The 12500-nt window shown below is 34.9% G+C and overlaps 1 protein-coding gene across 7 annotated transcripts in view; it reads left to right on the forward strand.

Moving 5' to 3' along the window:
* Nucleotides 1–12500, forward strand: part of LOC137655741 (uncharacterized) — a 1545462-nt gene that overhangs the window by 336877 nt on the left and 1196085 nt on the right. The gene's annotated exons all lie outside the window — the stretch shown is intronic.

Genomic DNA, 12500 nt, shown 5'->3' on the forward strand with positions numbered 1-12500 from the left:
TATTTTCATTTTATATTCTACTCGCAGTATTCTCAAGTAAATTCAAAGAAAAGAAGATGGATCTTCCATTGTACTTAAAATAAATAATTTTGAAAGGTTCTTGATGGTTTATTCTTCGTAAGTCATAATTTTCACGTTATTCTTACTCAAATGGAACAGTTAGCAGCGTGTGTCTACTCTATGTCAACATAATACTGACAAAATGCGATAGGTTCAACTTCGATTGATTTTGAAAGGCAATATCATATTAAAAAAATTTGTTTTCTACTTTTGTGAAGATTATGAACCATAGTGAAAAAGGTTATAATGATTTGCTTACCAAGTATGAGCAACTTAAAACAATTCATGAACATTTTGTTCCTGTCCAAGGTGAGGAAGGGATCGGTGGAAAAGAAATCCACTCATAATCATGAGTAGAGAAGACATATTTTTATATAGATGTGTAAAAGAGTATTTTAAAAACAATTGACGACATATCTGAAAAATACGGCTATCATAATCCTCGTGCAATAGAAAGATTTGGAAAACCGACATGGCATTGCTTTACCTCGACTAATTTATGTTGTTCTTCAATAGCCTGCAAGAAACATTACGGAATTCCGATGCATCTCGAGGAATTATGCCCCAATCTCCGGCACCTCGAAAATCATTACCCAATTTCCTCGAGCTCTCCTAGTCCCGTCGTTGGTTGTCTAACCGCATTCCAATTTGCATGTTTATGGTGGGCTTTGCTAAACCCTACCCTAGCTACTGTACCCTCGGTGGAGAAGGGAGTCTGATAAAGCTAATCCTAAATCATGAACGGATACCTTCGGAAGAAGGATGGCCTCGTTCAACTGGGGCCAGATCGTGTTCAGCTCTCAATACAGGTTCTATGGAGGGAATAGATGTTGAGACGCGTTTTGATGATGTGACGTTGATGCAGACGGACAGATAATGCACAGTTGTGGTGGGAGGAGGGCGTGTGGGAGGGAGATACAGCAGGAGGCAGAGTAGGCTAGATATTAAGTTGGATTCAACAAACATCCCAAATCCTGATTATGGCTGAACAACTATCACTTGTTGACAAGTTTAAATGGTATAAATATGTTGAAAGTTAAATTACCCCTCTCTCTCTCTCTCTCTCTCTCTCTCTCTCTCTCTCTCTCTCTCTGAATTTATCGAATTATGCACCGTGATATTCTTTCTGAGGATGAAGACCCTCATTGCAGTAGTAAAATCTGAATGTCGAAAAACCTGAGTATCATTATTTGATATGATAACTGGTTCTTCAGTATTCAGTTTACACTGAGCCTTCTTTATTGAGGTATATATCACCACATATTGATATTATTATGATTCACAATGCAGTGTAATTAATTATTCATAGTACTACTAATAATAAAATATTAATGTTTACACTAGTTTCCTTTGTACGCACAGAGTTCTTTATCTTGTGTTGTGAAAGATCCTGAACTATAAGAAAATAATTTATGACCTATTCAGTACCGTATTGTTAACTTGTAAATAAATGTTGCAGTTAGTTTTTATTGATGTCGGTTTTTTTGTTTTGCTGGTGTAGAAATGAGTGAAGGAACTGCCTCTTGAATCGAACGTATTTAGAATAATTATTGTGAAGCTAACGTTCACATCATTTGATCACGGTTTCAGAAATCATTGTTTTATTGTAGCAAAGATTAATCCCAGTATACTATCATGCCATACATAATGATAATTTCTTTCAAAACCAGGCTAAGCATTCGAATACACTGCGAATGTTTTTGCTATTTTTTTTCACTATATAAAATATTTCCTCTATAATTAGATTAGCGATGCTAACGATGCAGAGGTTCAGAAATAGGTAAAATACAAGTAATCGGTATATGTATACATTCAGAGCGTATTGATTTTGAAAAATGAAAGAAAAAATAATCACTTGATAATGCTAGGCTTTCGTGAGGCTCAGACTCTTCAAACACAGTAGATGCCAAAAAAAATTCGAGTCCTGTGGTATTAGTCAAAGTGAGAGTGGGAGATTTATCCTTGTTTTACTTCGAAGCTATAAAATACTAGGTCCATAGCTGATAATCCTTCACTAAAGATTATATTTCCACATAATTAATTAGTAAACTATCAATATCATATAGATTCCGTTCAATATATGTAATGCAAATAGCCACAGTAGGTAATTCTGGCCAATGTAATCATGATCTACAAAGGTAAAGCTGCTACCAAGATGTGCTATGGTCAGTGAGGATTTTTTTATTTCTTCTTTTGGAGATTCAACCCATTTTTTTATTGCTTAAACAATTATTCCCGTTCGACCCCTCAGCTCTTACTTAGGTCTTAACTTATAAGAACGACTATTTGTTAGATTTTCAGCCTCAAAAATCATCGTTAAGTTTACTATAAAAAAAGTCGCGGCTTTATCCCTTATCTGACGTACATCTAAGACAAGGATAGATGATAAAGTTAATGGAGAAAATGTGCAGGTAAAAGAAAGAGGTAGGAACAGATAAGTAGCTCATAGAAAAGAAGAGGGAAATCTCTTTAAGCTAATTATGTGCTTAACAATAGTGAAAAGCACTCTACTTGATTGCTGTAGTGAAGGTTGGACAAGTTTACCCCTTCTCTCTCTCTCTCTCTCTCTCTCTCTCTCTCTCTCTCTCTCTCTCTCTCTCTCTCTCCTTAGAGTTATAGGAGAGAATAACAATGTCACTCGGAATTTTTCTATGCAATATTTTGTTATTTGTTTGTAACTATTTTGAAAACAAACATAATATTTCCTCCTAGCAAAACCCATGTGAAATACATATTGTTTCTGCAATACAAAAATCTTATACGGGAAAAGAGATGTTTTTTTTTTTTCGATTGCCATGTCATTAATTTATAGATTTCATGGAAGTTTGTTCTCTTTTATTGCCTCCCTATTTTTATTTATTTAATAATGAAAGGGCAGTTTTATCACTGATGCTATTTAGGTGGTTACCAACACTACAATACCTGGGTTAGAATTAAGGTCGATCCTTGTTCCCGTTATCTGAAAAATACTGTAAGCAGCTGTATAGGTAATTGGTAAGTAGTCGACTGTTGTGGAATGTAAAACATACTTATAAAATCATGGGGTAGCAACCTTTTTCAAAAAGACTTGCTGAGAATCGGAAAGTTAACAACTTTGATTGAATAATAGTTTTTTAAGAATATTCTTAAATAAAATTGAGAAAGAAATGTGTGTTTTAATAATCCCTTATCTCTCTTCATGACTTAGTCCACAATGTATCTATCACTCTTGTACCAGTCCAAAAAACATAGGTTTGAATGCTTGTCAGGGTTTTCGAGTTGTTCATATATGATTAATATTAGGTATAACCTATTACTAAGAGAAGGGAACGCAACATTAATTGGTTATTTGTACCTTAATGCTTGAAAATATAAGAATGACACCTGTAAAAATAATGGAACATTTGTAATACCTTAAACTTGACTATCAAGATGGCAATGGTGTGATTTTAGATTCGTAATACTGAACCCAAATTTGACAAGAATATGTAAAAAAGGAGATAAAATAATGACAATCTCTCTTCATGGTTCATTAAATGAAGTCACTGTTAACCCAACAGTACGTTGGTTCGGATTCTGGATCTTTTGGTTGTAAGTTATTACCTAGATCATGTTGATTATTAATGAGTTGATTTTGCCATAATATGTGATAATTTATATATATATATATATATATATATATATATATATATATATATATATATATATGTGTGTGTGTGTGTGCGTGTGTGAGCGCGCGTGCGCTAGTATATACACATGAATAACTGCACTTAATGTAGTCATATAGGTAAGAAATTTCTTGATAGAAGCACGATTCCTTATATTGAATAATAAATATGTTTTTTCTTTGTTAACAAATATTTTTCGACCTCTCGAACGTTCATCTGGTTTCAATTTCCATCACTGATTTTATCTCTGAAGATTTATTGATGCAATTTCGTTCCAGCATTACATCTACTTCATCTTATGAACTTTAGAAGTTGTTGACGCATAATGTTTCTGTAACTCAGGCGGAAATTGTTTCGTCTTCCTTATTGCTGTTGACGTTATTGCTAACAGTGGTCTGATCCACTTCACCCCCCCCCCCCCCAAGAGAGAGAGTAGTCGTTATGTTATCATCATAAACATTACGAACAAGATTTATACAGCAATCAGGATGCCATTATCATTATGCTCTTGGGTTGTTTAGTAATTGATTTTCATAACGATAGCGATACAACTTTAAGGGAAAAAATGGTTTTCCGGTAAGATATCTCGGAATAACTTCACCACTGACGTTTTTAGCTCTTTCTTAAGAAACGAGCTTGTTATTGCCATTTTTGGGCCCCACTTGGCGTGTTATTAAATACTTTTCGTATCCCATTACTCGCGTATTGGCACCTTCTGGCCATCTCAAGACGTTCAACTACAATTTCACCTCTCTCTCTCTCTCTCTCTCTCTCTCTCTCTCTCTCTCTCTCTCTCTCTCTCTCTCTCAGCATGATTGTATCGTTAAGCGAGGCAAATCGCCGTGTCTTGACAATCGTTTGCGTCACCTGATCCCAATTTCTGTCCAGACAGTTAGAAGCCCTACCCATTCTTTTCTTTTTGTTCCCCAGCCCTTCTAAACATACCCAAACTGATCCTCCTTTCCTGCCTCCCCAATTCATCTCAAATTTTGGCCGTTCGATGAGAAAGAAATATTGCCAAATTCTCACCTTTTTTCAATTAGAGATGGACGACTGCAGATGGGTGTGATTGGTTGTGTGTGAGATGGATCAAGATGGGCGCCGGACTCGTTAACCTTAGGCTCAGATTCATATATTCGTTTGAATCTATGCACATGTAAATGTATACACACACTTACGCATGCACGCGTTTGTAACTTTCAGGAGATTTGCATTCATTCTGAATGTCCTATTTGGTGCTTATTGCTGGAACATCATGGCCATGCACTTGAGACACGATTTACCACAGACCGTAACGAGTATTACAGCTCTCCATAAGGACATTCAGGAACATCTTAACAAACAATTCACTAGCGCTCTGTTATAGAGTTGGTCTTTCCACACCGTGATGCCTATAATGAAAACTGTCGTCGGAATTTGCATACAGCCTGATTCTCAGACAAACAAATAGCATCCACTCTAATCTAAAAGGGCCTAGATGGTGATACCAGGGGAATGTCCAAGATAGGGATTCGTGCAGTAATTGATAGGCTTTCTTTTCTGTACGAGTTGGTTCTTTCCTTTCAATAATTGCCTGTGGCCATGTCGGCGATTTTCTTCTCTGGGTCTGCAGTATGGGTGTTAACTTTAATCTTTTGTTAAATGGTTGAAAATTTATATTGCATTTTATTAGCTGATATTGGTTTTATTGAGTACTCTAACATTCAGGTGTTTCTGAATCTGTTATTTATACGAAAACCCACTTTTTTTTTAGAGAAAATTTAATTTTACTTTCCATAATCTCATTTTCTTTACCTACCCTTGCCTTGCCTACCTTTTTTTTATTTGGGTCTCATACCGTGGAGAAACACTTACACTCTTCCCTAAGTACGTATATTCAATAACAATCTCTTGACGTTCGTCCCTAATCCTTATTTGTTGACTATTTTTATTGAACATTATCTTACTTTCACTCATATTCATTTTCAGTCCTACATTATTGCCTTCTATGCTCAAAACTTCTATATGATGACACCATATATATATATATATATATATATATATATATATATATATATATATATATATATATATATATATATATATATCTTGATATTGCATTCTGTCTGCCACGGGATCACAGCTCTTTGGGGATATACTTTTTATGATATATAGTTTTACCAAGCCATGGATTCGACCCTTTTCGTCATGTAGGAATGAAAGTATACTTTTTTTTTCGATTAGTTATAAAGTCAGATTGTCAAGTTTTTAATTTTCGGAAAGGTTTGAAAACTTGGTCGATAAAACTTTGTATGATAAAAAATATTTTCCTCATTTATTTGTGATCCTATGGCAGAGTAAATTCGGTACTCAAACCTCTCTCTCTCTCTCTCTCTCTCTCTCTCTCTCTCTCTCTCTCTCTCTCTCTCTCTCTCTCTCTCTCTCCTAGGATTGTTTACACTTTATTGTGTAGTGTCCAAGTAAACGATTCCGTTGGGATTTCATTTGCATAGCTTAATTCAACGTCCGTTTTCATCCTCCCCCTCCCTTTCAAATAAAAGTTTTTTTTTTTTTTTTTTTTTTTTTTAAAGAATCATTGTATTCATGGTTATTCCGACATTGTGCTTTTCTATTACAGACTTGGGTTGCGAAAATGTTAGTTTTCAATTGGACGCTTTGAAGGAACGTATTAGAAAACATTTAAATGTAGATTTAGGCAATATTCAAATAACATTTCCAGGACAACCCCTTCAATTATCAGGAAAAGTGTTATCATTTAAATTGTTCCATAAATTATATATTTTTATACCATACCTTGATCTCCGTGCTGAGTCTATATTATTATTATTATTATTATTATTATTATTATTATTATTATTATTAGCTATAACCCTAGTTGGAAAAGCAGGATGCTATAAGTCTAAGAGCTCCAACAGGGAAAAATAGCCTAGTAAGGAAAGGAAGTAAGGATATAACGTAAAAGATTAAGTAATGATATACTATTATTATTTTTATGCAAGTTATGTAATGGCATTTAGTTGTTAATTCCATCACCCTTAAAATAAATTGGAAAAAATCGAAAGACTATTGTTTACATTGGAAAAGATCCCAATATGGCTGCTCCCACTTGCAACCACTTTTTCCCACATCCTTCCAGGGGAAATTTTAATTTCTTGAGAACAAAGTCATAGGTCCAGATGTGAATAATGTTACAAAGTTCATTCAGCCACTTATCTCCAACAAAATTTTCGACGACTAACGTTTGATGAACTAAATTGAAAAAATTTAATGCTTAATTCTAATCTTCTGAATTGTTCTCGTCAAAAAGTTCTCGGAAACTCAATGTGACCGTTATCTTTCTATGTGACAAGTATTGCTATGAAAATTAGGATGGAGAGAAAGAGAGAGAAACACGTAGAGAATGACAGCCTATCATAATTTTGCCACTAACTCTCTCTCTCTCTCTCTCTCTCTCTCTCTCTCTCTCTCTCTCTCTCTCTCTCTCTCTCTCTCTTAAGAGTCGGTGATGTGGCCTTTGCTTCCAGGAGAGGTGTTTTACATCTGCTTTCAACTGGAATAATTTGGTTTGGTTACCTAAGAGCCAGTTCCTATTTTTTTCCGCTGTTATGTCGTTGACAATCTTGGATCAATCGGTTTTGCAACTGTATCTTTACTGCCGTTTTCCTGAAATTAAGAGTAAGTACCTGTTCTGTTTTAGTTGACTTGTACTGCACAGACTGTTTCAAGTGTTTAGATTCAATTAGGTAGGACCACCTTCAAACTTCTCCTTCTACCTTTATTTCATGAAGGTTACGAATCAACTCTTTTTTATAAAACATTTTCTTCTGAATGCTTTTTCTGTTATTATAATTGTGATTATTTTTTTATTATTATTATTAATACCAGGCTTATGTTTGATGGGATCTTCAGTTACAAATATAGTAGATGCACGGAAGATAGTGAGTTTTATGCTTTCTTTTGTTCATATCCATTATGGTAATCTGTATGTATTCTTCCCTTACCAAGAGGAAAGTAACCACTTCTTCTTGAAGAAGAATTGTTTGGTAATCTCAGTGTTGTCAGGTGTATGAGGACAAGGGTAAATCTGTAAAGAATAGGCCAGACTATTCGGTGTATGTGTAGGCAAAAGGAAAAGGAACCGTAATCGTAACAGTGTGGTACTGTCTGGTTCAAGGTCTATAGACCTTGGTCTGGCCAGTCGAAGTATCCCATAACTTCCTAGTGGTAGTATCTCAGCGGGGGGCTGGTGCTCTAGCCAACCTACTACTTACAATGGATGATTCAAAGGAGTCTCTTTGACAGAATCGTACTATATTTCTTTCAAGTATGACTGAAGAAGCCCCTTCCATTACCATTATTCAAGATTCGATTTTGAGTTTTTGTGTAACGGGAAACAATTTATTTCAAAAGGAAGAAAGCACGTTTTATATAATCATAGAACAATTAAAGATCAATAAATACTCTTCCTCCATCCGTCGTCTGCAATCCACGATGTCATTGTACTCTGTTCTTATAACTAAATTAGTTTTATAGCTAGAAATAAATTATAAATCGAGAACCATGAAATAGTCCCATATAATTCTAATTATCACAGTTCACCTTTGGAGCAATTTAGTGATTAACACTTTCCTCACATAACCCTTCAATGGCTCAAGTTTTTTTTTTTTTTTGGGGGGGGGGGGACGTAAATAGTAAAGTACATGAGATCGACGATTAATATTTGGCGTTCATAGTCCACTAATAAAGGCGACCTACGTCCCATATTTGAAAGTCTGAGGTCACGTTAAATTTGCCACCGGACCGACGCTGCCACTATGTTTAACAATAAAAGAATGCTATTCTATTTAGCAATTGTGTTTCTTGACCAATAGCTGCCAGAAATAGTCTATTCTATCCCCCTAAGCAGACTCTCTGTTTTTTCATATAATCATACATACATTGGAGACTGACCGAGAGATTCATTATATGCGGAGTTTATTAGAGATATGATATGGAATTGTTTGCTAAAAAATAAAAATAGTTATTAGATCTCCATGTACCCGGCAAATAATCGATTGTCATTGATTGCAGTCAGATTAAATAAGAGTTTGCGGTAATCAGCGTTGTCCCTAATCAATGGAGTTGAAATCGCTCTCTCTCTCTCTCTCTCTCTCTCTCTCTCTCTCTCTCTCTCTCTCTCTCTCTCTCTCTCTCTCTCTCTGCATATATATATATATATATATATATATATATATATATATATATATGATTATCATCAACCATTACTATTCCACTGCAGAACAAAGGTCTCAGACATGTCCTTCCACTTGCGTCTGTTTATAGCTTTTTTATGCCAGTCCACCCCAGCAAACTTTCTTATTTCGTCAACCTATCTTCTTTTCCTGCTTCTTTTGCAATCTCTAGGGTCCCATTCTTTTATTCTTATCTATCGTTCTCATTATATTTCCTGTCGATGTCCATTTCGTTTTTTATATGTTGTTAGAATAACATCTTCTTTAGTTTGCTCTCGTTTACATGTTGCTATTTTTCTCTCTCTTAATGTTATCCCCATCATTATTCTTTCCATGTATATATATATATATATATATATATATATATATATATATATATATATATATATATATATATATATATATATAAATATATATATATATATATATATATATATATATATATATATATATATATATATATATATATATATATATATATATATATATAAATGTGTATATACAAACACGTTTATATTTATGTATACATATATTTACATATATGTATATCCTATGCATATATATATATATATATATATATATATATATATATATATATATATATATATATATATATATATATACAGTGAAACATCTACATACGAATGTCCTAACATACTAATTTTCCAACATCCTAAGTAAAATTCGACCAAATTTCTGTCTCGACACCCGAAGTGTTGCTCCAACATGCGAAGTAACCAATATGCGTATGCGTGGAATTTTCTCAAAAGCGTCAGCCGTGGTTTGCTGTTGATGCCGCTAGACGGCAGCACATCGGAGGGACGCCAATCGAGCGTCACCTTGATCAGTCCTCTCATCTCGTGCGCATCGTGTGGTTGTTCTCTATTCGCTCAGTTATTAACAGTGTTTTTTATCTTCCTTTTTCACTTGTTGTTTTCTCTGTTTCGTAATCATGGGTCCTAAAAAGCTTAGTTTCGGTTCAGGAAGTAGTAGTAGTGATGAGAAAAGGAAGAAGTCAATGCTTTTATTAGAACAAAAGCAAGAAATAATAGAAAAGCATGAGCGAGGTGTAAGTGTTAGTGATCTAGCTAAACAATATGGCCGGAATATGTCTACGATCTCGACGATCATAAAACAGAAGGCAGCCATTAAAGCAGTGAAACCTTCAAAGGGGATCACGATTATTTCCAAACGTCGTAGCCCTACCCTTGAAGAGATGGAACGCCTTTTGTTAATATGGATCAACTACAAGGAAATTGTTGGCGATACAATCACTGAAACGATCATTTGTTAGAAGGCCAGCGCTATCTACAGTGAATTGAAGGCGGCGGCCTCTGGGGATGACGCGGGGGAGAGTTCAGCCGATCCTACGACGGAGGAATTCAAGGGGTCTCGAGGTTGGTTCGAGAAATTTAGGAAACGGCCCGGGATTCATTCAGTTGTTCGGTATGGAGAAGCTTCGAGTTCGGACACCAAGGCTGCTAAAGAATTTGTTAAAAAGTTCGAAAGCATCGTGGCGGAGGAAGGCTACGTAGAGCAGCAGGTGTTCAACTGTGATGAAACCGGTCTGTTTTGGAAAAAGATACCTAGTCGAACGTACATTACCGCCGAAAAGAAGAAAATGCCTGGACATAAGCCAATGAAGGATCGGTTGACTCTTGCGCTTTGTGCCAACGCCAGCGGGGACAGCAAAATTAAGCTTTTATTAGTTTACCATTCCGAAAACCCTAGGGCATTTAAAGCACAGAGAATTAATAAAGACCTGCTACATGTTCAGGAGAGGAATTTGCCTTTGAAGTGCTTGCTTTGTTTGGACAATGCACCCGCTCACCCTCCCGGACTCGAAGATGATGTCATCGACGAATACAAATTCATCAAAGTGTTGTATCTTCCACCGAATACCACCCCTATCCTCCAGCCCATGGACCATCAAGTCATCTCTAATTTTAAGAAGCTGTACACCAAGCACTTATTTAAGCAGTGCTTTAATGTCACGCAAAGCACCAACTTAACTTTGCGCGAATTTTGGAGGAGCCACTTTAATATCGTGAACTGCTTAAAGATCATAGATCAGGCTTGGGAGGGAGTAACTCGTCGGACCCTGAATTCAGCTTGGAAGAAGCTTTGGCCTGAGGCTGTTGCTCCCAGAGATTTCGAAGGTTTTAGCCCCGAGAATGAACCTGTGTTTGCCGCCGAGGAAGACGTCGAAGAGATTGTATCCCTTGGCAAGTCCATGGGTCTGGAGGTGGATGAAGATGACATCACCGAACTCGTCGATGAGCATCATGAAGAGCTCACCACCGAGGAACTCAAGGAGCTGCAAGCCATGCAGCATGATGAGTTACAAGCGCAGTTGAGTGAGTCGGAGGAGACCGAGGAGGTAGGCCAAATCTTAGGTACGGCGGAAATAAAACAGATGTTGGCATATCATCAACACGTGGTTGATTTCATCGACAAGCATCACCCACAGAAACTTCAGGTTTGCCGTGTTGTTGCGCAGTTCGATGATGTTTGCTTAACTCATTTCAGAAAAATCCTCAAAAGTCATACCAAGCAACTTAAATGGTCTAATGATCATGATGAAAAGAAAGAAAGTGAAGCAAAGAAAAGGAAGACCGAATCGAGTGAAAGTGATGAGAATTAAAAATAAGAAAAGAAAAAAAATGTAAAAAAAAAAATTTAAATTATAAAAATGAAAAAAAAAAAAATAAGCCAAGTTAAAGTTCACGTAGTGTAAGTTAGTGTAAGTTATCGTACACGTTATCGTACAAAGTCGCCGTCCCTACCTCCTCGCTGATCTTCCATCTCCTCCTGCGTAGCAGTCCCTACACCTGCGCTGGCCTGTCGCTAAGGTAAAGTGTTACATAAAAACCCCTTTTTTATTTATTATTTCTTTATTATTATTCTTTTTTTAGATATTTCTGTACTATTATATTGTATTAATGTTATGTGTAATTATGTGTAGCCATTTATTAAGGAGTTATTATAGGTTTTTAGGCTGAGGAACGAATTAAACAAATTACCGTGTATTCGTATGGGAGTATTTGCTCCAACATACTATCGTTTTAACATACGAAGCAGTTTCTGGAACAAATTAAGATCGTATATAGAGGTATCACTGTATATATAGGTGTGTGTGTGTGTGTTTGTGTGTGCATGTATATATACATATGCTATGGTTTATATTTATATATTCATATATATATACATATATATATATATATATATATATATATATATATATATATATATATATATATATATATATATATATATATGTGTGTATATATATATATATATATATATATATATAGATAATATATATACAGTATATATATATATATATATATATATATATATATATATATATATATATATATATGTATATACTGTATACATATATCTATATATATATATATATATATATATATATATATATATATATATATATATATATACATATATATACTGTATACATATATCTATATATATTTAGATATGTATACACATTTATGCATACCTGTACATTGATATACTTTTTATATATGTCACTACATATAAT

Source organism: Palaemon carinicauda, chromosome 16 (assembly GCF_036898095.1).
Source record: "Palaemon carinicauda isolate YSFRI2023 chromosome 16, ASM3689809v2, whole genome shotgun sequence".
Taxonomy (NCBI): domain Eukaryota; kingdom Metazoa; phylum Arthropoda; class Malacostraca; order Decapoda; family Palaemonidae; genus Palaemon; species Palaemon carinicauda.